This window comes from Cricetulus griseus, chromosome 2 (genome assembly GCF_003668045.3).
Source record: "Cricetulus griseus strain 17A/GY chromosome 2, alternate assembly CriGri-PICRH-1.0, whole genome shotgun sequence".
Taxonomy (NCBI): domain Eukaryota; kingdom Metazoa; phylum Chordata; class Mammalia; order Rodentia; family Cricetidae; genus Cricetulus; species Cricetulus griseus.
In genome coordinates this window covers 3,706,786-3,731,847 of record NC_048595.1, presented here as the reverse complement: position 1 = coordinate 3,731,847, position 25,062 = coordinate 3,706,786, and the positions used below count along the sequence as shown (strand labels likewise).

General features: G+C 48.6%; 1 pseudogene; it reads right to left on the bottom strand.

Moving 5' to 3' along the window:
• Positions 1–22,628: 22,628 nt before the first annotated feature.
• On the bottom strand, positions 22,629–23,588 carry LOC100772086 (annotated as a pseudogene).
• Positions 23,589–25,062: the final 1,474 nt, after the last annotated feature.

The window sequence follows — 25,062 nt, the reverse complement described above, 5'->3', positions numbered from 1 at the left end:
GGGCTCTTAAAACCCTATCCTGACCTCACCTTGACCACGCCCTGACAGACGTGGTCAGGCATACCTGTAGCCAGCTTCTAGCAGGCATGGCTTACTGTCCCCTACAATTCCCCTTTTAGGCTAAAAGAGGATTAAAACTTAACAGTGTAATGTATCCAAAATTAACAATCACAAAGGTGAAATACAAGAAGATACAATAATCTGTTATGATACATCCTAACTATGTCCACATCAGCTAAACCCTAAAGTCATCTGAAAAGAGGTATCCAAGCCTGAACACCTCCTTCCAATCCCAACCATAAACAATAGGAAGCTATCCCTAACTAGGTTTACACTACCCTAATCCACAATAATGGGGGGAAGGGGGCAAGTTACTTCCTGATGAAATGGGACGGTGGTAGCCTCGTGGGGTCTAGCAGGCGTGGCTTACACTGTCCCCTATACACCAGATCAGGCCAAATCCTGTAATGTTTTGAGCAGGCTTACAATTCTGTGTTGGGTGGCATTCATCACTGGAACCTCGGGAAGGAAAGTGAGGCATCCAAGGTATGGGATTAAGAAGGAGAGATTTGCACAGCATCAGCTGACCCAAGCTAGAGAGAGATCACTGACTGGTCTGACACATGGGGAGCCTGCAGAAGCCCAAACCAGGCTCCCTGAATACAGGTGACAGTGGTGTGACGGGGACAATATATGAGGCCACTGGCAGTGGGTCCAAGATCTAACCTTAAAACAAAATGACTTAGTGGAGCCCATTCTATATGGAGAGACACCTTGTTCAGCCTAGACACAGGGGTGTGGGGGTGGAGAGGTGTCTGGGTCCTGCCTCAAGGAGATGATGGGACAGACTTAGTAGACTTCCTAGGGGAGGCCTTACCCTCTCTGAGGAGCAGATGGGAGGAGGGAGGGGGAGTAAGTGGAGCTGGAGGAGATTAGGGAAGGGGAACTGGGATTGGATTGTAAAAAATAAATTAATTAAAAAAGACCAACACAGCAACAACAAAAGGGATGGATTTGGCAATCTAGAAGTGACCCAGGCATCCCCCCAGGGAATTCAGATTTCTTTCTGGGACAACCCTACTTGTCCTGGAGTTTAGAGTCTGTTTGCATCTCCCAAAGGCTGTCAGAACAAGCATAAGACAGAGCTCCACAGTATCCCTGTAAAACCCCTGCTTCATGCAGGGGCTCAGACAGTGACCTCTGGCCCACCTTCTTCCTCTCTGGTCTTGGCTCTGCTCCTTTACTGGCCAGGCCCTGTGGTAGCAAGACGGCTGCTGCTCAAGCTCCCCTCCCTCCAGAGCTATCTTCCAGTAGAGACTGTACCAGCCACATAGTGTCTATTGGCATAGCTCACATTGGAGGCTCATCCCTGAACCAATCATGGCAGCCAGAGAAATGTGGTGCTCTGACCAGTCAGTTATGAGTCCCACATCAGCTTCTGGAACCAGGATGGGACCTATTGCCTGGATGGGGGAGGGCAAGTTTCAGGAGAAACCAGAATCATGGTATAAGGAAGAGCCAAGGGACAGAGCAGACAGAACACAGCAACCAAGAAAGACCAAAGTCCATAAACACTCACATGCCCACATTCTGCTGTGGAACCTTGGTAGATCATTGGTGTGTCCCCCTCCTCCCCAGACTGTCTGACCTGATCTCTGGTCACAATTTAAATTTAAACAGCCGCTCAGTCGGATGGAATGGAGCAGCAATTACGGATTTAGACAGAGAAGTGAAATTTCCAAGAGGCATTTAATTTAGACTTAATTGCCATGATTTCCAGTGGTCTTGCAGGTAGTAATTGTTTAAAGACACTTAATGAAACTTAATCAGTCCACCGCAACACACTGCAGGCCTGGGACGGTCTGCGGACATGGCTGTCACATGCTGTGAGCTGGATGCAGATGCCGGAGTACTGCTTCCTGGAAGGCGGCCAGGCTTACTGCTCTCTCTGGAAAGCCATCATGTGTATTTGGGAGTTCAAGACTCGAGGGGAGCCCTGGCTTCTTCATTCCTTTCCCCCCAGACTCCATAGGAGAGCATTGGAGTTCTTGCCATTTGCTCTTATGTCATTCTGTAGAAGGCTTGCTCAAAGGGCGAGGCTGTGGCCAGGCTCACCCTAGGAACTAAGCATTGCTTTTTAAATGTTTTGTTTTCTTTGTTTTTATTTCATGTGCATTGCTGCTTAGCCTGCATGTATGACTGTGTGAGGGTGTTGGGCCCCCTGGAACTGGGGTTACAGACAGAGAGCTGTGAGCCTATGTATCATCTTGTATGTGAATACAGCCCCCCCCTTACTCTTTTCCTCCCCTCAGCCCCCACCCCAGGCTGTGTGGTCTCTCAAGTATTATGATGATGGTGATGGTGGTGAGTGTTAGAATCCAGCGGCCTTTGCCTCTGCATTGCTAGTGACAGTGCAGGAGCTATTGATTCTCTGGAAAGACATATCACACAGTCTCTTGGTGTGTGTAGACCTGGTAGCCGCAGGGGCCTCTGTGGAGGCTGAGCAGGTGAAGAGTCTATGCGGTGCTGGCCTGGGGCCCACAGCCTGTGTTGGCTATTATTGTTGTTATTAGATCTGCAACATTCATTATTTTAGCTCTAACGATACATGGGCGCTTTGCCAAGTTCTCTGTGTGTGTGAAGACAAGCTCATGTCTTTGCCTGCGGGGAGACAAGTGAAGGAGCAAACGTTGCAGAATCCTGTCCACTTGCACCTGTATCTTGTTGCACATTTAACGAAGACAGCGTGGTCTCTTAGCACACCTTGGGGATGTGTCAAGGATGTGGGTGGTGTGCACCGAGGGCCCCTGAGAGCTCAGGTGAGGGCTTCCTGGGACGGACCAGCGAATATCTGTCCTGCTCGGGAAAGTTGACAAGACATTAGGTTCCAGCCTGCTTGAGCTTGGGTTTCTGAAATGACTACAGCTTAGAAGGGTGGAATGTCTGAAAAGTTTCTACACTCTGAGAAGCCTCTCCACCGATGTAGCAATCCAAATCAGACCAAATCAAACCAAATTAGAAAAAGCCCACGGATACAACGCTCCTGGGTGGCCTTCCAGCCCCTCCAGAGAGGAGACAGGAAAGGGGGTTGCAGTTTAAATACCCTGTGGGAGTGGTCGTGAGCATCTCTGGGAGTGGGGTTATCATTTGGTGGGCTTTCTGAGATGCAGCAGGGTTTGGGGGGAGGAGGGGGAGGGGGACTTGGGTGGAACTTCCACCATAGCAATGCCCTCAATGTGGTGTCTCTTCCTGACTTTACAGTGACCCTGGTCACCACAATGTTGTCATCCAGTGCATTGCTGGGTATCAGGGCTTGGTTTGTGTACCCACCTAGGCATGGGGCCTTCATCCCTATGGCTTTGGGGCTGCCTTTCCTATGTGGAAGGAGAGAATGGGTAGAATCTTAGAGACTTGGACAGACCAGTATGAGCCGGAAGTGGACTGACTTCTTGGGGCTCTTCTCACCTCAGGCTCTGACCTCGGGCCAGGCAGCCAAAGTCATGAGGTCACCTGAGTCAGCACCAGCAGCATTATCCTCACTGTGTCAACTGCCATGGGCTGCAGGGGGACAGATCAGGGCTTATGTCTTGACCAATCCCCCATGTTTTATATTCTTTGTGAGGCTTAACTTGTTTCCACTAAGGAGGTACTCATACCTGTGTGTGCTTGCATGCGTGCCTGTGAGTATGTGTGTGTGTGCACATGCATTTGTGTGAATACACACGCATGTGCGTGTGTGTGCATGTGTGTGTGTGTGTGTGTGTGTGTGTGTGTGTGTGTGTGTGTGTGTCCCACTCATTTATTAGGATGTTTGTGAGATAGTCAAGAAATATGCCCTCGCCAGATCCAAGCCTCTGGGGATTCTAAGAAACCAGTCCTGTCCATCACCCCCACCCCCAACCTCTGCTCAGCCACTGCTCCCCCTGACCCCAGATACCTGGACTCCTGGGGCCTCCAGGGAAGAGCTTGCCCTGGACCTATCAGTCAAGAGGGTGCCTTACACCCCATCGACATTGAGCTGCATTTCCAGGTACATTTTCACTAGAGTCCCTGGAACCTTGCTTTAGAGACCCCGGGACAGATACATGTGTTTCTATCCAGCACCCTGTGCAGCTAGCTGGTGGCTGACCCTTCCTAGGGGGCTGTGAGGCCCCAGGTACTGCTCCCTATGTCATTGGAACAGCTCCCAGGCTGTGTCCTTATTTGCCGTCCTTTTTGAAGCTGTATGGGATCTGCTCTGTGCCCTGGTGGTGGCAGCAACAGGAGCTGTGGCTCCAGAGCAAAGTCCCACAGAGGAGGAAGCTGTGTCTGGCAGCAGCAGGGTTTGGGGCCCTTTATCTTCCCATCGGCCTGCCTGCTCCCCAGGCTCATTCCCAACAAAGCACTGGGTTTCTCAGGGGCCCCCTGTGGCCTCCAATTGTCTTGACACAAAGGCAACTTCAGACTCTTTCTGTAACTTTTCTAGCACTTGAGCTGCACTCCTGGGAGCCACTGGCCAGTCTCCAGGTGGAGCAGGAACAGATGCAGAGCCCATATTAACTATCTCAGAATTATTTCTTGGCCAGGGAGGTTGGGGACAGAGTGTGCCGCCAGAGCAATCCAGGCTGGCTAATTGGGCAATTTAAAACTCAGGGTTTTAGAGCCTGGCAGCTCTGCATCCCCCAACAGGGGCCAGGGTGGTTTAAGACATGGACATGCATTTTCAGGACCCTTTAGGGAGTTGCAATAGTCCCAGTTCTGCATCACCTGTCGCTATGGCAACTGTGAACTGAATTTTCCCCTCTCCGGGGCCTCTGCACCACAGAAAGAGGTTGTGGGTTGGGATGTCTGAGATTTGGTTTGTAAATCAGTTTCCCCACCCCTCTTTTCTTTCTCCTTTTCACCTGGGTCTCAGAAAATGTGGCTATGGCTCAGCTTTGCTTAGGGGACACCTCACCCTCTGGAAAGAGAACCACCTGCTGGGTTTCTATGTTAGTTGGGGTTTCCCTAGGGCAACAGAACAAATAGAAGACATATTTTATGGAAGGGGATTTGTTAGATTTGCTGAGTTCGGTGCCGGCCATCTGCACACTGGAGAGGCTGAGAGCAGTAGCTGCTCAGCCTGTGAGGTGGGGCGCCTCAGCAGTCCTAGCCTGGCTCTGAAGGCCTGGGGGATTCTTGGGGAGGCTGGAGAGCCAGGAGCCTGGGTTCTGATGTCCATGGAGAATGGCGGTAGCAAAGGTAGCAGTAGCAGAACAGATGTGCTCCCAGAAGCAAAGGCAGGCAGGCAGCCCCGCTGTGCCCTTTGACCTTGTCACACTTGGGCTGCCTCTAGAAGGTGCTTCATGCCTGGTCATGGGTCTCTTCCCTCAGTTAATGCTTCCCAGAAATGTCCTTATAGACATGCCCAGAAGCTCACTGATCCCACATTGAGTTGGCAACCAAGATGTTGGATCCATTAAGTCTCTCATTGGAAGGTGAAATGCTGGATCCATTACAGTCTCATTGGAAGGTGAAATGCTGGATCTATTATAGTCTCTCATTGGAAGGTGAAATGCTGGGTCCCTGGGGTCCCGGTGGGTATTAATGATAAATGATAAATGATGTTTTAATGGAAACAGCTTACACAGATAACAGTGAAGAACCGCCATGTTGTTCCTGCTCCAGAAGATGCAGCCTCTGCCCTTCTGATGGTTTCCATGATCCCGTCCCCCATTTTCTACCCTCCAGTCACATCCATACCTGAAGTCACACCCAAAGGAGTGTGGCCACTAACACAAATTCACTGGCAATGGGAGATGCTACTACAGGGCTCCTTGCATGAAAGTCCCCATGAGGGCTAGTGGTGGCCTCAGGGGCTCTCAGGGTGGATTTTCACAGACACTGGGTATGAGCCATGCATTGTGTTTGTCTGTAGTCTGGTGGTTTGGCACCCTGTGATCTGTGGTTGCAGTGTTGAGTTAACCCCATCCAGCCAGGGGGTCCCTAGACCAGCAAGAAGCATTGGGGAGAGCTGCTCAAATGCAAATGGCCAATTTAGAGTCACACTCAAGGTCTTCTTTGTTGGGCACACACATCCAGGTCACTGTCCTTTTGGGATCTCCCCAGGGCCAGGGGGCAGCACATTAGTTCTCTCTGTTTCAGAGCTTGTGTCCCAGTGTTCCCAGGTTCAGACTCTCATGGTGGCTGCAGTTGGTTAAAGGTCCTGGGATAGGTGCAGGGTTTGAGGCCCCCAAGTAGATTGAGAAGGGGCAGGCCACACTAGCTCTCTTGACCTGGCCTTTTGAGGGTGGCCATAGCTGAGTACATTTCTCAGCAACATCTGCCGGGAAAAGATGAGAGATATCGCAAACCCATGGTCTCATTTCCATGGCCCAGTAACATTCTGCTCCCGGCTTCTTTGGAATTCAGGGAGTGACACACAGGCTGTCTCCTGGTGGTGCTATGTGCAGGATCCAGCCTAAGACAGTGTTCTCTTTTTGGGTGACCTTTCCGCTTTGAAATTGCCTGTCACCAAGCATGTTGTACCCGGAGGTCAGCACAGGGCTTCATTTCATTCTCATGTTGGAGAAAAATACATCAAACAAACAAAACAAATCTTCAGCAGCCCTAAGGGCTTCTGCTTCCGTGCACCTGCCAAGCTCTTGGGTCAGGCATCCTGGCCGTATCAGAAGAATACTGGAGGGTTTTGGCCTGCATTGGAAGTGTGTGGGGACAGCTGTCATCTTCAGGGAAGCCGTCTCCTCTTCTGGAGACCCTGAACAAGAGGGTCCTCCTGGGAGCTTTTTCTGAAGGGGAAGGGTCAGGGGGTTCTGGGTATACCCAGGAGAGAAGTGTCTGCTCCTTGGAAGGATGTTTTCCCTGCTGGGGATTCGTAAGCAAGACCTTCACCCCAAGGGTTCTGAAGCAGCAGCTGGACCTCACCAGGAGGACGGAGACTTGCAGAGATCATGAGTCTATGGGACTCTGGCCAGTCAGGGATTGTGAGTATCTACAGAACTGGGAAGTGATTTGCTCCCAGGATTATAGGCGGTTTATTTAGATCAGGTCCCCTGGGTGGGGGGGTCTTTGTGTGGGGTGTACGCTGCTCCAAAGACCCTGGTCTAGCAGGGAGTGGGCCAAGTTGTGGCCTGCCTCTGCTCCCAGTGGAGTCTGTTTGGAGGAACAGTGGGACTTCTTGCATGAAAGCCTCTGTAGGGTCAGTGGTAGCGCCAGGGACTCTTGGGGTAGATTTCACAGAGTCCATGTACAAACCGTGTCTTGACTTTCTGTTTGTATTCTGATTCTTTGGCCCCTGTGATCTTTGGTTGGAGGGTGGACACCACTGTGTAGCCAGGGGAATCCCTAGGGAAGGCCTACAGACTGGGTAGAGTCCCCCAAGTGCAAATGTCCAATCTAGAGTCACTCCCAAAGTCCTCCTTTATTGTCTCACACCAAGATCATCCCCCTGCTCAGATCTCCCCAGCCTCAGGGAAGCCAGGAGCAGCTCTATCCCAGAGCCTGATCTCTGCCCGCCCACCTCTTCAGGTGGGCACCACAGTGGGGGGGGGTGGGGCTTGCCCTACACCCTGCTGACTCCACTCCTGTTTTTATGGTCTGTGAATGCAATAAACTCCTTTCTTTGTCAGTCACTGTCTTCTTCATTACTGTTCTATTGCAGTGAAGAGACACTTACGACTAAGGCAACATACAGAAGAAAGCATTTAACTGGGGGCTTGTTTGTAGTTCCAGAGGGTGAGTCCATTGTTATCATGATGTGTGGAGCATGGTGGTACAAAGGCGGGCGTGGTGCTGGAGCAATAGCTGAGAGCCTATATCTGAGCCACAAGCAGGAGACAGACAGATGCTGGACCGGTCATGGGCTTTTGACCCTTCAAAGCCCACCCCTGGTGATACACCTCCTCCAACAAGTCCACACCCCCTAATTCTCCTTAAACAACCCACCAACTGGGAACCTAACCCTGAAATATAGGAACCTATGTGGGTTATTCTTATTCAAACCATCACTGTTATTTCTATGTATCGATGAATTCAAGGTGTAGCCAGAGATAGGTTGATAGTTGGTAGTTTATTAAGGAAAATACTCATGCAGGGATGGACACAGAAATACTTCCCAGTCGGCTCAGCCGAGCTGCAGTCTCCTTGCTTCTTAAACCCCTATTACATACCTGTGACCACGCCCAAGTGGGTATAGTCAGCTATTGTGGGAATTACCAATATGGAGTCAGGTAAAAGTGTCCCTACAGTCAGCAGTACCTGTGACAGGGTCACTCCCTGCATCTATGTCTGTGTATTTTACCAGAGTAAGCAAGTCCTGGGTACCCTTGACATAGGTTGCAAGAGCGGACCCCTGGGAAAGGACACCCAGACATCACCTTCTATGCACCTGCTGTCCTCCAGGCACTCCCAGTTCTGGTCAGCACAAGATCAGGCTATGCTGGGGGTCCTGAGGGTGAGCTGGGAAAACGTGCTGCAGACTTGCCTACAGGCAAGTCTTGACTGAGATTTCCTCTTCCCAGGTCTGTCTACATTTGAGTCAAGTTGACAACACTGTGCTGTGGCACTAACCAAAGTCCACCCCCAACAAGCCTCTAACATGGTTTCCAGTCTCTGAAAGCTAGGTTACTAGGGTCCTCACTGAGAATAGCTCAGCAGCAGTGCCTGAGGAGACCATGGAGATGAACCCAGCAGACCGCACAAGAAGTCGTATGCAAGGGCTTCCCTTTCAGAAGGCCCAGCCCTCGTCACAGGCACACCTGTCTGTCAGCATCCCTGGGAGACTGGGCAGGACACCGCAGCACCAAGGACTAGCTCAAGCCCTCAGTAAGAGTAGAGTGATAAGCCTCTGGCATGCAAAGCATTTTCTTCCCCAACTCGACACCTCCAAGCTGGGCCAATACTCAGTCATTCAGCTGAGGATCCTGGAAGCCTACCTGCTGATGGAGCACCTTCTCCCAGTGATGAGGGAATTGTTGCAAACATGAGTCAGGGAGCCAGCCTCTAAGTTCTCCTGGAGTCTGTGTATTCCCGAGTCCCTGGCCCCATCCATCTACTTGCCTCCCTGGCCCAGGGCAGGCACCCTGTGTAAGGGGCAGGTGTATCTGCCAGTAAGGCCTCACCCTTCCTGAGCTTAGCCCTGGCTCTTTGGTGCAGGAAGGGGGCCTCATCTATCAGGGAGATGGGAGTGTGGGGGAAGAGGCAGGTATCCCTGATGCACACCACCAGGTAGAACAGCAGGTCACTGTTCACAACTTCCCAGTGTCAGGCACTGGGAGGAAGTAAGTAGCAGGCTGGGGGCACGTGGTGGATGCTGTGTTTTCATCAGCCATTGAGGGCATTATCAGTGTCTTATACACAGCTGATGACACCAGAGTGAGTCCCCAGACCCTGGGGTCTCCCTGAGGTTGTCCCAGGAATCTGCCTTGTGACGGTCTCTCAACCCTTATATACACTCCACCAGTCTAACCTACTGTCTGACTATGACTTCGGTTTCCCTGTCTGTGAGAAAGAGGGCTGCTCTAGGTGACCTCCGAGGCTCTCCTGGCTGGACCAAGATTCCCGTTTGTGCTTGTGTTGGACACTTGTCTGTCCCTGGCGTGATTTGGTGCTTCCTTGTCTGGGGACTGCAAGCTATTTACCTGATGACGGGTTCCTTGTCTTCCCACTGAGCCCAGCAGTCATGACGGAGCACCCGGGAGTGCTGGGGACATTTTACCTTTATTTTCTTTCTTCCTGAAGTTCAATATTCTCCGAGTCACCTCCGCATGGTAATGCTATTTTCCTAGCAGGAATGCATTTATTGGAGCTGTCACTCATCCCAAGCCACTCCGTCTCAGCTCTCCAGCCGGCCTGACCGAGTGAGGCGGCTGCCTATAATTTACTGGTTGATAGACCCAAATCGCTGTGCAGACCTTGCCAGTGGCATAAGTTAAGGACAAGTTCTCTGCAAATTGGTTGCCAAACAGGTTCGTGGCCCTAAGTGACTGAATTTTCTCTCCTGGCTAATTTCCCTCGATGGGCTGGCTGGCAGCTTTCCAGGGTCATTCTTGTGGGCCACAGGGCCTCGGGGAGTGACTCGCAACCTGCCATATTTGCTTGAGAGCCAGAAGCTGGAACTCACCTCACTGGCATCAGGTCCCCAATGGACCTGCGGTGTTTGATCCGCAGTAGGGGTACAGGGTCTCTCTAGGTGAGGCAGTGGCAGGTGGACCATGTTCCGGTGTAGATACTGGGTACCCAACAGAGGCCCCCTGTTGGAGTACGGGGTTTCTATCAGGGGTAGGGCAATAGCACCACTCCCTTCCAGGAGCATTGGGTCCTCAGCAGGGGTGTGATGTCCCCATTAGTGTGTCAGGCCATGTGTGATGGGGCAATCAGCAGGGTACTTGAAATAATCTCATCCTTGTCTCCACAGCATATCTTGTCCAGAGCTGTCCAGTTTACTGTAGTTTCTGTGCCCACTGTGGTGGCTTGAATGAGATGTCCCCCATAGTCTCTGGCATTTGAATGCATAGTCCCCAGTGGGTGCCATTGTCTGAGAGGTTTAAGAGGTGTGGCTTTGATGGGGGATTTCCTTCTGTATATAAGTTTCTCTTATTGGTTGATGAATAAAACACTATTTGGCCAATTGAGGCAGGAAGATAGGCAGGGCTAGGAGACAAGGAGAATTCTGGGAAAGCCTGGCAGACAGTAGCCATGTAGACCACAAAGGAGATACAGGTAAGGGTATTCTCCAGTAAGCAAAGACCATGTAGATTAGTAGTTATAGGTTAAGAATTAAGAGAGAGCTAGCCAATAAGGAGCCCTAGCCATCGGCCAACAGCTTAATAATTAATATAGCATCTGTGTGTTTATTTGGGGCTCGAGGGCTGGAGGGACCTGGAGGGACAAGAGAAACCAACAGCAACAAAATGGCTTCGCTGACAGAAGCATTCCCTGTAATGATGCAGGCCATTTTGACTTCATCCTCGGTTTCCTGCTTATGGTTCAAGATGCTGACTCCCAGACACTGCCTCTGCTCTGTGACAGTGGACTCTCATCCCTCTGGAACCATAAACCCAAATAAGCCCTTTCTTCTTCAAGTTGCCTTTATGTATCAGAGCCATAGAAAAAGAGCAAATGCACCCACGTCTCAGAGTTAGACGTGCAGGGGTGGGTGGTCAGCCCCTGTGGAGAGGAGTCCCCTCCATCCTGATTCCTGGACCACACACACAGCTACTTGAAATCCTCTGTCTCCCCCAGAGAAGCACCGACCTCTGCCGTCTGCCTCATCTTCCAGTGAGTCCAGTGAAAGTTGCCAAGAGAGTCAGGCTGGGACAAGCTGCCCATGAGTGCCTGAGCATGAAAGGAGGAGCTTTTCCATTTAAAACACCCTGGGCCATGTGCAGAGGAGGACAGCTGGCCACAGGGATTTACAGAGAATGTAAACAGTTTGGCTTTCTTCCCTACACCATGCTGGTCATGGCAACTTGCTACATATCAGAAGTGGTTTTCTGACCGCTCTCCTTTTCTCATCCCTCTTTCCTTCCTCCTCCTCCTCGTCAAGTACACCTCTGTAGCGTGGAGAACTCCCCCACCATGGTGGCCCCTCTTCCCAGGAACAGTCAGAACCCATGGGGTATTCTCAGGAGTCAGTGGCCCAGGGGTTGGGAACAGCAGGGACACAGTTTCACTGGTCAGAAGGACAAGGAGCCCACTAAAATTACAGTAGGGTCCCCACAGAACCTGGGCTTGAGTGGTGCCAGTCAGCTTGTATCCTGGTCCACACCACACCCTTCCTTGGCCTCACTACACTTGGCTTTGTTCTTTCAGGCATGCTGGTTAGACTCGTGGACTGCAAAAGGCTCTGTGTTCTCCATTCTCAGAGCTCACCCAGTAAGAACACAGGAGAGAAAAGCATCCTAGGGCAGACCTCTCATTGGCTCTGCTCACATCATTAGATCACAGTGTGAGCCAACCAGTGCATCCTGAAGGTTAAAATTCTGGGACTGAACATGAAAACTTGTGGTGACATCTTGCTTGCACAAGTAAAGCCTGTCTGAAGATCAGAGGATGGAGCTTGCCACTAGTTAACCATAGAGGTCTGGAGGTCTGTAGAGACAGACAGGAAGTGAGATGGCTAGGCAGAAACAGGAAGTGAGATGGCTGGGCAGAGACAGGAAGTGAGATGGCTGGGCAGAGACAGGAAGTGAGATGGCTAGGCAGAGACAGGAAGTGAGATGGCTGGGTGGAAACAGGAAGTGAGATGATATAAACAGGAAGAAACAGGAAATCTTTCTCTTTTCTGCTGGGAAGCTCATGAGGTAAAGGTGGCTGTGGCTTGCTCCTTCTTCTCTGATCTCTCAGCATTTTCCTCTATATCTGACTCTGGGTTTTCATTATTTAGACCAATTAAGAACTCCATTTACAAGAACTTCATGCAGAGCAAGAGGGAACTGCAGTCACCAGGCAGGAGGGGACCATTGCAGGGACAGATGATCCCTCAGTCTTTATGGATTTTTCTTTATACTTTTTCTAGAGAGGGGAAAAAGTAAGGCATCTCTCAAATCAGTCCCTAGGAGATGGATCGCTCAGCATTTTTCTGTTCTCAGACTTGCTGAAGAGTCTGCAGCCCTGACTGGCTTCCCCTCTGCAGTATAGCTCCTTAGCTCCACTCTGGTTCCGCTGTTACAGGAGGATGGTTGGTTGGTGCAGCCTACGCATGGGAGAGCATCAGAGAGTGTGTTCCCATGCACCAGCTCTTGCCCAGCTGCTTGGATGGCAGAGATGATGAGAGGGCTACAGTTCAGGTTGGGGACTACTAAGGATTCAGGGCTGCCTGATGCCCCCTTATAAATGGCTGTACATTAGGGGAGGGCTAGTTTGCTTGCTGGGAGTCAGGGTCCTTTTGCAGGTTAAGCAATGCTGCATTATTTCAGGGGAGAGTAGTTGCTTCCGGGGCAGCTTCTGTCCCCAAGCTCCAAGACAACTATATGGGAAAGGCAGACAGGAAGGGGAAGTAATTGGTGAGGGCCCTGTTCTTTTCTGTTTCTCCTAGGGGAATCTTGGTTGATGATAGAGCTGGGCCTCTAGGTTCTCTCTAAGCCTTGGAGGAAGAGGGAGGCCACTGCTTTGGGAAGTGGGCGGGGCTGTGTCTGGAGCCACAGAGCCTCAGTTATCTTTTGGAGCAGAGGTGAGGTGAGGCAGGGAGAAGGGCTGAGCCTCGTAGCTGAGCCTGTTTCTATCTCTCCCTACAATTGATTAATCAAGTTTTAGGTTTTAATAAGTCAGTAGGTCCAGATGTTTCTATTGTATGATACAAATGTTAATTATCTCCTAATTACTTATTAGCCGACCATGCTGGCAAGAGTTGCCCCAGAAGCCCAGCCAAATGAGTCCAAAGCTTCAAAAGGGAGTAGATTAACTAATGGTGTCTTCTGGCAGTGGATTCTAGAGACTTCTCATTGCTTATAGGGTTATTCCCAATAGCTGTTAGTTTTGGAGAGGAACCCCAATGTCCTCTATAGTTACGTACTCAGAACCTCTATAGTTAAGTACTCAGAGCCTCAGGGACAGACTGACATGACCGTGTTGATCACTAGTGGGTGTTATTCAATAGCTCTCAGGCATGGCCAGGCATTGACGGGCTCAGGAGGGTTGGTGAAGTGCTGGTTCTGGTTCAGGCCTGGGAGAGAAAGACACCTGCAGCGCTTGGAGGCTCCCCAAGTCTTCTCCAGGTCTTGTTACTCCACACCCTTATCCTCAGCTGAACCTGAGGGCATCTCACCTGATCTAGGGGCCAGACTACTGCACAGGAACTTGTCCAAGCCAAGTCTATGGTGAACGATGACTCTTACCAGTAGGATATTTGTGGCTTACTCCAGTGCCCAGATATGACCCTTGACAATGGCTGTGTCTTGGTGCTGCAGTTCCAGCTACACTAGTTAGCACTGACCCTCTTATGTCAGAAAGTCAGTATGGGCTGGCAGTGTGGGGGAGGTGGTGGTGGTGGTGTCGGGGAGTGGATAGCTCAGTTGATAAAGTATTTGCCTTGCATGCATGAGCGCCTGCTGGATTGCTAGTGTCCATATAAGATGCTGGGTGTGGTGGTGCATGAGGGGGGTGGAGACAGGAAAATCTCTGGGGCTTATTAGCCAGTTTGCTAGTCTAACTGGTGAGCTCTGGGCTAGCGAAAGGTTCTGTGTCCAAGGAGGTAGATGGCATTCTTGAGAGTGACATCCAAGATTGCCCTCCATCTTCTACACCCCCACACATGGACCCCCATACACATGCATGTGGACCTCCACACACACACACACACACACACACACACACACACAACACACAACACACACACACACACAACACACACACACACACAACACACACACACAACACACACACACACACAACACACACACACACACACACACACACACACACACACACACAACACACACACACACACACTCACACACACACACACACGCACACGCACACCGCACACGCACACCACACATGCAAACACACACACACACACACACACACACTGTCATAGGACCAGTATCAGGAGTGGCAGTGGAGGGTTTGTGGGGGACGGTAGGCATTTACTTGCCATCTACTTACCTCCCTTGCCCAGTCGGCAAAGTCACTCTTCAGGAGGCCATCTGCTCTGGAGGGACCTGCTTGTCATCTCCCTGGGCGCTCTGCACCGAGTCCCCACTGCATCAAATGCTTGCTTCTTGTTTTCCTCCTTTGCGACCCCTTTGCTAGTCATGAGGATTAAAAATAGACAGTGTGTGGAGTAAAACAGATGGATGCAGTCTTTGATCGGGGCAGTTTGTGGCAGTTTTATAGAAAATCATGACCTATTTTTTTCCTGGTGTTGAGGTGCATTGATTTCTGTGTAGCCCATGAAGCGTGGTGCACCTGTTTCTCCAGCTTCCCTGTGGTTCTGACAGAGAAGAGCTGGGCACTGTGCAGTTCTGAGAATCCTTGACGCACCTGGTGACTCCTCTGTATGTCCGTCCGTCCGTCCGTCCGTCCGTCCGTCCGTCCGTCCGTCCGTCCGTCCGTCCATCCATCCATCCATTCCTTAACTCATTCTTCAATCCATCCTCCCATCCATCATCCTGGGAATTGTCTGAGAAGCCTTCAGTGATGCAGATTCCTGGGGACAAATTCCAGGATCCCAGTATCTCTTGCAGGTCTGGCGGGGTCCCAGGAGCCTTTTGTGACAACCTTGGCAGGATCTGGACTTCTCTGGGAGACAAGTCTTTGTGTATATATGAGTGAGTCTGTAGACTGAGTTAGTTGAGGTGGGCATCCCCTGGGCAGCGGTTGTGGACTGTATACAAAGGAGGAAGCAGGCAGAACACCGCCACCCATCACTCCCTGCTTTCAGACTATACACACACTGTGACAGGCTGCCTCACTCTGTTGTTACCATGCTGGGCCTGCCACTATGGACTGTATCCTTATTACACTTTGAGTCAAAATAAGCCTTCCTTCCTGAAGCTGCTGCTGTAGCCTGTAAGGTTAACAATGTTGCCACCACACAAGTCTACGGTGGCAATTTACTTAGGCTTAACAAGGAGGGGGATTCTGACACCGCTGAAACCTGATGTGATGCTATGCTGGTGAAAAGAGCCAGACACAAAGTGCCCCTGTGATGTCTCAGAGCGCCGGATTTACAGAGTGAGATAGCGGTGGAAAGCTGGGATGAGGGAGACACAAGACTTCCCTAATGAGGACAATTTCTGTTTTGCAAGGTTGAGAGGCACTTGAAATGGTGTTGGTGGTGGTTGTTTAACAATGTGAATGTAGCGACTTAAATGAGAACATTTCAAAATTGTTAGAATGCTGGGGCTGGAGGGAGAGTTTAGCATAAGAGCACTTAACGTTCTTGCAGAGGCCCTGAGTTTTAGTCTCATCGCCCACGTGACGCACGACAGCTCACCATTCATAACTCCAGTTAAACGGGATCTGACGACCTCTTCTGGCTTTTGGACACTGCATACATGCTGTGAAAATACATACATGCAGACAAGACATACACATAAAATAAAAATTAAAAACAAAAAATTGTTAGGATGGTGACATATTCAACACGATCTAAAAATTAATTCTAAATGTTAAAAAAAAACAAACGCCAAACTCCAGGTCTGTCTCCTAGGAACTCTGAGGCTGGGGAAGCTGTCAGGCTTCTCTGGAAGACATGTGTGTTCATATAAATTAGGACGGATGGGAGAGTTACAGGAGACCTGGAGGGAACTGTCCTTTGCAAATGCTCAAGTGTGAGGTGTTGCTGGGATGTGTTTTTTCTCTCTGCTGTTGAGTTCTGATGGGGCTTTATCTGATGTGAAGTTTGCAAATGTGCCCTCCCACCCTGTAGCCAGGCTTTTAATCCTCTCCAAGGGCCTTTGAAAGAGACAAGTTTTTAATCTTGATAAGATCTGGTTTGTCACTTTCATTTGTGGATTCTCCATGTCTGCCTCTGTCTGTCTGTCTGTCTGTCTGTCTGTCTTGGTCTCTCTCTGTTCCAGTTGCTGTAAGCAACTCAACATTTGCTCAACAAACTTCCTCCCTCCACTTAGATGCTTTTGACCTGTGCCCACTGCCAGTCAGCTGTGTGCACTTGTGGGTTTTTCTCTGGGCTAGATGTTCTATTTCATCCTTGTGTGTCCATCTCTCATCATCCTGCATAGTCTTGGATATTCTAGTTAGGCAACAGGTCTTGCAATTGGGCAGATCAGTACCTTATAGTGCATTTAGTTTTCAAAATTGTTTCAGTAACTCTAGATCCTTTGCTTTTTCAAAATAAACATTATAACAATCTACAAGACAGTGCTGTTTGGCTCTCAAAGGAATTGCACCCAGTCTCTTTGTCAAGTTACAGATCAATGGCGTTGTTTTACTGTTCAATTTCCCCATCTATGGACATAGTATGTCTCTCCATTTATTTAGATCTTTGATATCTTTCCCATGTGGTGTTAGTGTTTCATTCCATAAGTCCCATGTGAGGTTCTTTATATTTACACCAAAACATTTAATTTTTAAGTGACCGTACGTGCTCTTTCAAAGACCAGCCCTGTGAGCCTAACTGACAAGAGGTTGCATGCATTGGGCTTGTAGATTTGGCTCATCGCAGAAAGCTTGTTGACCAAGCATGAGGGGTTTCTTTGTAAAATGTACTGACTTATTTTATATGTATGGGGCTTCGCCTCCATGTATGTGAGTGCACTACTTGTGTGCAGTGCCCACAGAAGTCAGAAAGGCACTAGATCCCCCCAGAATTGGAGTTACAGAAGGCTGTGAGCCAACATGTGGGTACTGACAATTGAACCTGGGTCCTCCACAAGAGCAGCAAAGTGCTCTTAACCCCAGAACCAGCTCCGTAGCCCCAAATCCACTTCAGGGGGGCGGGGCAAGGTCTCATTGTGTAGCCCTGGATGGTCTGGAGCTTGCTATATATACCACACTCTTCTCTAGACCTCAAAGGGTTGCCACTTCTTCCTTCTGAGTGCTGGGATTAAAGGTGTGCACCATCGTGACTGGCTTCAAGTCCACAGCTTTGAGTTTAGTCCTTGGCATTGAAATTGTATGGATTTAAGATGTTGAACTCGAGCTTTTGAATTCATCATAATTATATTAATGTATAGTGAATCCATTGTAACTTTATTACTATACAGTGAGTACATTGTAATTATTTGAGTATATTGTAATTATATTACTGAATAGTAAATACATTGGAACTGTATTACTATGTAGTGAGCACACTAACTATATTACTGTACAGTGATTATATTGTAATTATATGAGTATATTGTAATTGTATTACTGTATAGTGAATGCATTGTAACTACATTACTGTGTAGTGAGCACACTGTAACTATATTACTGTATAATGAGTACATTATAATTATATTACTGTATTATGAATGTGTTATTACTATATTACCATGTAGTGAATACATTGTAATTATATTAGTGTAGTTAGTATATTTTACTATATTACTATACATTGAATACAAGGTGATTATATTACAATATATTCAGTACATTGTAATTATATTACTATATAGTGAGCATATTATAATTATACTACTGTGTATTTAGTATGTGGTAATTTTATTATTATATAGTGAGTAGATTGTAATTATATTACTGTGTAGTTAGTATATGGTAATTATATTATTATACAGTGAGCTATTGGAACTATATTACTGTGTAGTTAGTTTATGGTAATTATTTTATTATACAGTGAGCATATTGGAATTGTATTACTGTGTAGTTAGTACATTTTACCTTATTATTATACAGTGAGTACAAGGCAATTGTATTACTATATAGTGAGTACATTGTAACTGTATTACTGCATAGTTAGTACATGGTAATTATATTACTATATAGTGAGCATATTGTAATTATATTACTGTGTAGTAGGTACATGATAATTGTATTACTATATAGTGAGCATATTTGTGTTGTTAGTACATTGCATTAACTATAGTTACAAAGGCATTGTATGTTCAAAGTTTGCTAAAAGAGTATATCTTAAGAGTGCTCTCTATAGAACAAAGTGATATAGAAGTCATGTCATCTTGAGTGTGACAATTATATCATTGATTTTGCTCCTGTATCTTCTGATCTTGCTCAGCTCTCTCATCAGTCCTCCAGGCTGTTTGCTGGCTCTTTTGCACTTTTCTGCATAGAAAGCATGTCCAGTAGGGCCTGATTTATGCTTTTCTTTTTGGCCTGTGTAACTTTTTTCCTCTGTGGGAGAGGATGCCATTGACCAGTCCTGTACAGCCTGAACAGAAGAGGAGAGAGACATTGAGATTCTGCCTGTGCTGTTGTACTGAGCAGGGGCCAGGCTGGAGCAGCTTTGCCTGAGGTGGTGGCTGCCTCCCCCTTGGATCAGCTGCACTGGGCCGGGTGGCCTTTGTGGGTGGCAGCTGGTTTGTTGTCTGTGTTCAGGCTGCATGTTCCAGTTGTTGCTGTTGCAGGTCTGATCGGACCTCCTGGCCCTCGGCTGCTGCTGCTGCTGCTGATCCACACGCTCCATCCATCATTGGACCTGGGCTGCAGGAAGTACGGATGCCTTGAAGCTCCCTCAGTGTAAGGTGCCAGGGCAGTGGGAAGACAACTGTCACCCACTTTGCTAGCATGGTGAGGAAGGGCAGAACCAGGTTCCTGAGTGCCTGGGCCTGTTTGCCCATCAGCTCTGAGCTCTGGCTGGTATCTCTGGTTCTTGGGGAAATTACTTTGTCTCAACATCAATTGCAAAGTCCCCCAAATAAAGGCTTTTCTCTTCAACAGCGAAGTGTTTTTAAAAATTCAACTGTTGATATAAGAACTTTTCTGAAATATACCAGAGAGCTACAGCCTGTGGGAACAGAGACTCTGGATGCTGCAGCATTGCCTGGCCAGCCGAGATTGACAGTCCCCTTGTGCTGTGGGTGAGGATGCGTGAGTGTGGGCTTGGTGGCTGTAGTGGTGAGGGCTGGTCACACCTCAGAGACCTTTGTCTCTGGCTTTGTCCCATCTGTCCTTCCACTTCCCAGTCTGGTGACCTGAAATTGGGTGGACATTTTTTGCAGAATGCAGAATTGTATATATGGTATGTGAAGCATAAAGTGCTGAGGTGCTAGGCTCTGTGAGTCCTTTGTCTCTTTATCCCTGGACTTGGCCTCTTCTGCTTGGCCGAAGTTATCAGAATTGTGCTCCATAGAATAACTTGTTTGTTTGTTTGGCCATTCATTCATTTATAGACAAGCCTCCTTCTTAGTCCAGTTGGCCTTTAATTCTTCTATGTAGCCATCTCTTCCAAGTTTTCTGAAACATTCCACCCTGGAGGGAAGCTCATTAAGACTCAGGAAGTCAACAATTCACAAGTCTCAGAAAATCCTTGAAACTTACAAGATCCACAACTCCCCCCCCCACCCCCCACCAAGGTGATATAAGCAGTAAGGATTGCTGGGAAGAGGCTGTCTTACCAATAAACTGCCTGGAGGAGAGAGCCTTTGACTCACTGAGCTCGTCACACAATGTTCAGAGACCAGGAGCTGCTACTTTCATGGGTTGTCACCCATGAGCTTGGACTCTGCTGTGCTGCAGCTGTCTGAATATCCACGTTCCTGTAGCTCGCATCCATATAATCACTGGTTCACCAAGTTGGACTTGGGTGGAATCACTACTTTGGTATGACCTGGGGTTGGTAGATGTTTGTTTACATCTCCCCAGGAGAGGTCTCACACATGAACAATCTTATTGCCTCGGTCTCCCAAAGATCTGGGACTACAGGTATGTGCCACCATGACTGGCTATCAGGTGGTACGTTGGTGGGCCGTCTTACTCCATTTTTGTTGCTGTGGCAAGATGGTCTATGAGTTTATAAACAATAGGAATTACAGAATTCTTGCAGTTCAAGAGGGTTCAATTCCAAGGCCAGGTGTTTTGCAGGTTTGATGTTTTGTGGGGGTCCAGTCTCTGTTTCCAAGAAGGTGCCATGTACCCATGCCTTCTGGAGAGCATGGGCAAGGTGTGGCACCCTTACATGGCAGAAAGAGAAAGGACAAAGGCATCTAACCAGCTCCTTCTTAACCTCATGTAGGGTTTCTAATTCCATCATACATATAATTATAAATAACTTAATCATCTCTCACTGTCCCAGACTCTTAATACAGTGAAACCTGAGTTCTAACACATGAATTTTGAAGGTCCACCTGCATTCAAACCATAATAGTGTTGCAGGCTTTCTGAACAGAGGAGTGGGACCAAGGCTTTTCTTCCAGGAAGCAGTTTGTTGGCCGGCACACAGGCTCTCAGCAGGTTACTATCTAAAGGCTGAACAAAACCCTGTATAGTATGGCCGTGTCTCTTATGCTATTTTAGCTTCTTTGTCTCCATATTGGGTGACTTATATTTTGTCTGAGTACTTTAAACTATTGAGCAGTGAGGCTAAAAAGGCTGGAATGTGGGGGAGGGGAAGGAAGAGGTTTCAGGAAAGATGTGGTGAAGCTGTATGTATACAGTATGTATACTCAAGGACACTGATCACTGTGGAGGTCTCGTCGGTTTCTTTCCTCATCTATCTATCATCTATCATCTCTCTATCTCTCTATCATCCATCTATCTATCTATCTATCTATCATCTATCTATCTATCTATCTATCTATCATCTATCTATCTATCTATCTATCATCTATCTATCTATCATCTATCTATCTATCTATCATCTATCTATCTATCTATCTATCATCTATCAATCTATCTATCTATCTATCTTCTATTTTCATCTATCAATATATCTATCATCTATCCATCCATCTATCTATCTATCTATCTATCTATCTATCTATATCTACTTTTATTTTCCATCCACCTATACATCTATGTATCATTTATCATCCACCTAATATGTACCATCTGTCTTCATCCTTCTCTCCATATGCATAGTCAGTGAAACACCACTTTATCTTGATGCCTCCTACTCTAATCTGGTTGCTTATGTTCCTTCTCAGCCTCCTTCTTCTCTTGTCTGTTAGTGGCTCCCACTGTGCTCTATCTGCTCAATAGTCTGTTCTGTCTCTGCAAACATGCACAGTCCAAATCATGCAGAGCCCAGTCTTTCATTTCCCAAAAGGCGCTACCTCCTACCCAGGAAGCTGAGAAGCGGGGAAGACTTCAGGCTTGCTGGGCCTAGGCCTTAGAGGGATATTCTAACCCACTCGGCTGCAGTACTCTGGGAACACATTTTGTTTCCAGTCAACCTTCTCCACCCACTCCTAATTTACTTAGATTGGTTTCTGCTCCCTCACCTTCAGTGACAGCCATTGTGTCATAATTACACATATGTGTCATGGTTTCCATCTCGTCTCATGATTCCCCTGACCTCCTACTTGATTTAAAACACAATTTGCCCATAAACCCCCTCTTTGCCTTGTGAAAATCTTGTGCTTTTTGATAAGTTCATACTGTTTTGTATCTCTCAGCATCATCTAGATAGTTCAGTGTCTGAAAGAGTCCCTTGTAGCTCACTAATCCAACCTCTCCACTCCCCAAAGCTCAAGCCACCACCCATCTATTTCCTTGTCTATTGTTTGTCCTTGTCTAGAATGTCACATAACCAGTGTCATATTGTTTATCCCCTAAAGATCAACATTTTAAAAAAGTGTTGTAAATTCCTTTACTGTTAATTTCTACCCTACTTCCATCACCCCCAAATCATGCAGAGTCCAGTCTTTCATTTCCTAACCCTTTCCCCAAAAGGTGCTACCTCCTACCCAGGAAGCTGAGAAGGGGGGAAGACTTCAGATTGGACTGACTTTTGGCTCTTCCTCCCCCAGCTTGGAGTCAGGAAGGCGTGGTGACAGAGAGATGGATAGATGGAGAACATGGAAACCTGAGAAGGTGGAATCAAGAAAAAAAAAAAAAGCACTATTCTAGGCTGAGCACTGTTTCTCCAGACCCGATCCCCATGTGTGGGAGAGTCGAAGACATGATTGGCCAGACCTGTCATATCTAGCAGAGACAAAACCCTTTCTGGAGTAACCTAATTAAAGTTGTGGGTAAAGCTACTGCTGTGGACATGCACCTAGCTCTGGTTATTCATCAAAAATGGTATCCAGGGGTAGAAGGGAAAAGCAACTCCTGCCTGCCTTGAACCATTACAGCCTGTACCAGGAGAGCAGCCAGCTTGGGGCAGGAGCTGCCAGATCCCAATGGTGGCTGACCCGAGTATCATAGATGCTCTTGTTGAGTGGTACTCTTTGGAAGAGGGAATCCAGAACACAGAGCAGGTCCTGGGTCCCTTGGGATTTAGTACCCACACTCCAGGAGGCTGGACTGGTTGAAGATGGGCACTGGGGACGCGAGGTGGGAGGTAGTGTGGCCAGGGCATTACTGTGAGGTGGTAGGAAGTGTGACCAGGGGCATTACCGCGTTGGAGTGTAGATGGGCAAGTAGGAAGTGGGTAGCTTGACCCCACAAGGAAGCTCTACACCCATGTTGGTCACTCCCATAGGACCTGGGGAACCCTGAAGTAAGTGGATGAGCCAGGTGCTTTGCTCTGGGGAAAGAGGAGAAGCCCTGATGACTTCCCCTTGGGAAGTCTCACCCTCTTTTTGTGGGCCCAGGAAGGGGGCTGAGGGGTCTCAGAGGCTTCTCAGAGGAGTTAGGGGTACAGTCACACCCATTCTTTCCCCTTGGACCAGGTTCCTCCCTGAGCTGAGCTGTTCTTTCCAACTAGTGCAGGCTGCAGGGGCCATGTTGGTCCTTTCCCAGGGTCCCCTAGCAGGGACTTGATGCTGAGACCCTCCCTGGATGGTGGTAGGAAATGAGTGGCCAATAATGCCGGCTCTAGAGCACATGGGGAGGGTCTCAGGTCCTTGACAAAGGCTCTGTGCGGCCCAGGTCTGCCATCGCTGGCACAGCCCAGTGTTCTGAAGGCACAGCACCTCTGCTGGGACCAGGCTCATGCCCCCCACCCAGAAGTTGCCCTTGGCCGGGGGCTTTGCAGGGTCACTGGGTGCCTTGTGGAAGCACAAATTAGAGGAAAGGTTGTGGCAGGTGGAGTCCTCCCAGCCCCCATAGTCCTCCCTGAAGAGGGGAATACTGTTGGGAGCCATACAGCTTGGCATGAACCTTTAGGCCAAACTTGGCAAGCCTAAGGGTTATAGAACTGTCTTTTGATTATAAATGGCTTCTAGAAGCATGAGCACCCAGAAGGACCAACATGACCTAGACGTCAATCCTTTGTTCCAACCACAGGCCCACTTACCTAGGCAGCCCTCCTTCTCCCCACCACCCGTGGACTTTTTACCCTGTCAACACCCTCCTTCTATAGTTTTCTGACATCCTGTTTCAACTAACACCTGGCTCTTGGCCTCTTCTCCCTCCTCCCCCCCCCCCGCCTTTACTCCATACTACTGGCTATATAAGCTGCCTGGAAAAATAAAATTTGCCACTTGATCAGAATCCTGTCTTGTGGTCGTTGTCTTGCGTCTCTTGCTCCGTTCCCCTCCCTGGACTTCTTGCTCTAGGTTGCTGTCCTGTGGGTCAGGACAACTACAGAACGCTGCTGGTGGGTCATCTGGCCAGCTTCCGCCTGTGGAAAGATGTGGCTTGTATTACCAAGGCACTATGGCCAAGTAGGTGTAGTGGGTGCTTGTCACGCCACAGGTATCTTTTCTTCCTCCTCTTGGGGGCTTCGAGGGCAACTCTGCCTTTGGAGGCCTCAGATGAGAGCTGTTGCAAGGGAGGCAGCCCTGGGCTGGGGTCTGGGCTAACAGGGGTTCAGGGCAGACAGACTGTATGTCCAGGTTGGGTCCCAGCCTGAGGCCATGCTGGCACTGCCCAATACACGTTTAAGATTCAGCCACATGTCTTCATGGCTCCATAGTCTTCCCTTTTAACCGCTGACTAGTTTTCCATTAGATGTTTGGGCCAGTTTGTTTCGCTCTTAAACTGTTGAAAGGCATTTCAGACTTTAGAAATTATGAAAAAAAAAAGATGCTACCAACCTCCCAGCATGTGTTTCCCTAGCATAGATTTCTAGGACTTTTGAGTAAATGCCAAAAAGTGGATGGATATTGTGTGAGAAGGCCATGTTTGCCTTTGTAGGAGGCTGTGACACTGTCCTGCAGAGTGGGAGTGGCATCGACCTTCCCAGCAGACATGCATGTGTGTCCTATGCCACACTCTTCCCAGCAGACATATGTGCGTGTCCCGTGCCACACTCTTCCCAGCAGACATGCATGTGTGTCCTGTGCCACACTCTTCCCAGCAGACATGTGTGCGTGTCCCGTGCCACACTCTTGCCAGCAGACATGCATGTGTGTCCTGTGCCACACTCTTCCAGCAGACATGTGTGTGCCCTGTGCCACACTCTTCCCAGCAGACATGTGTGTGCCCTGTGCCACACTCTTCCCAGCAGGCATGCATGGGTGTCCTGTGCCACACTCTTCCCAGCACTCATCAGTTCATCAGTTTTTTTTTTTTTTTTTTTTTTTTTTTTTACAAAAACTGATTTTTCCCTATTTTAATAGTGGTGTGCATTTTGCCTCCTGAAGTGTTTGTTTTCTAGTGCAGGGATGGGACCCA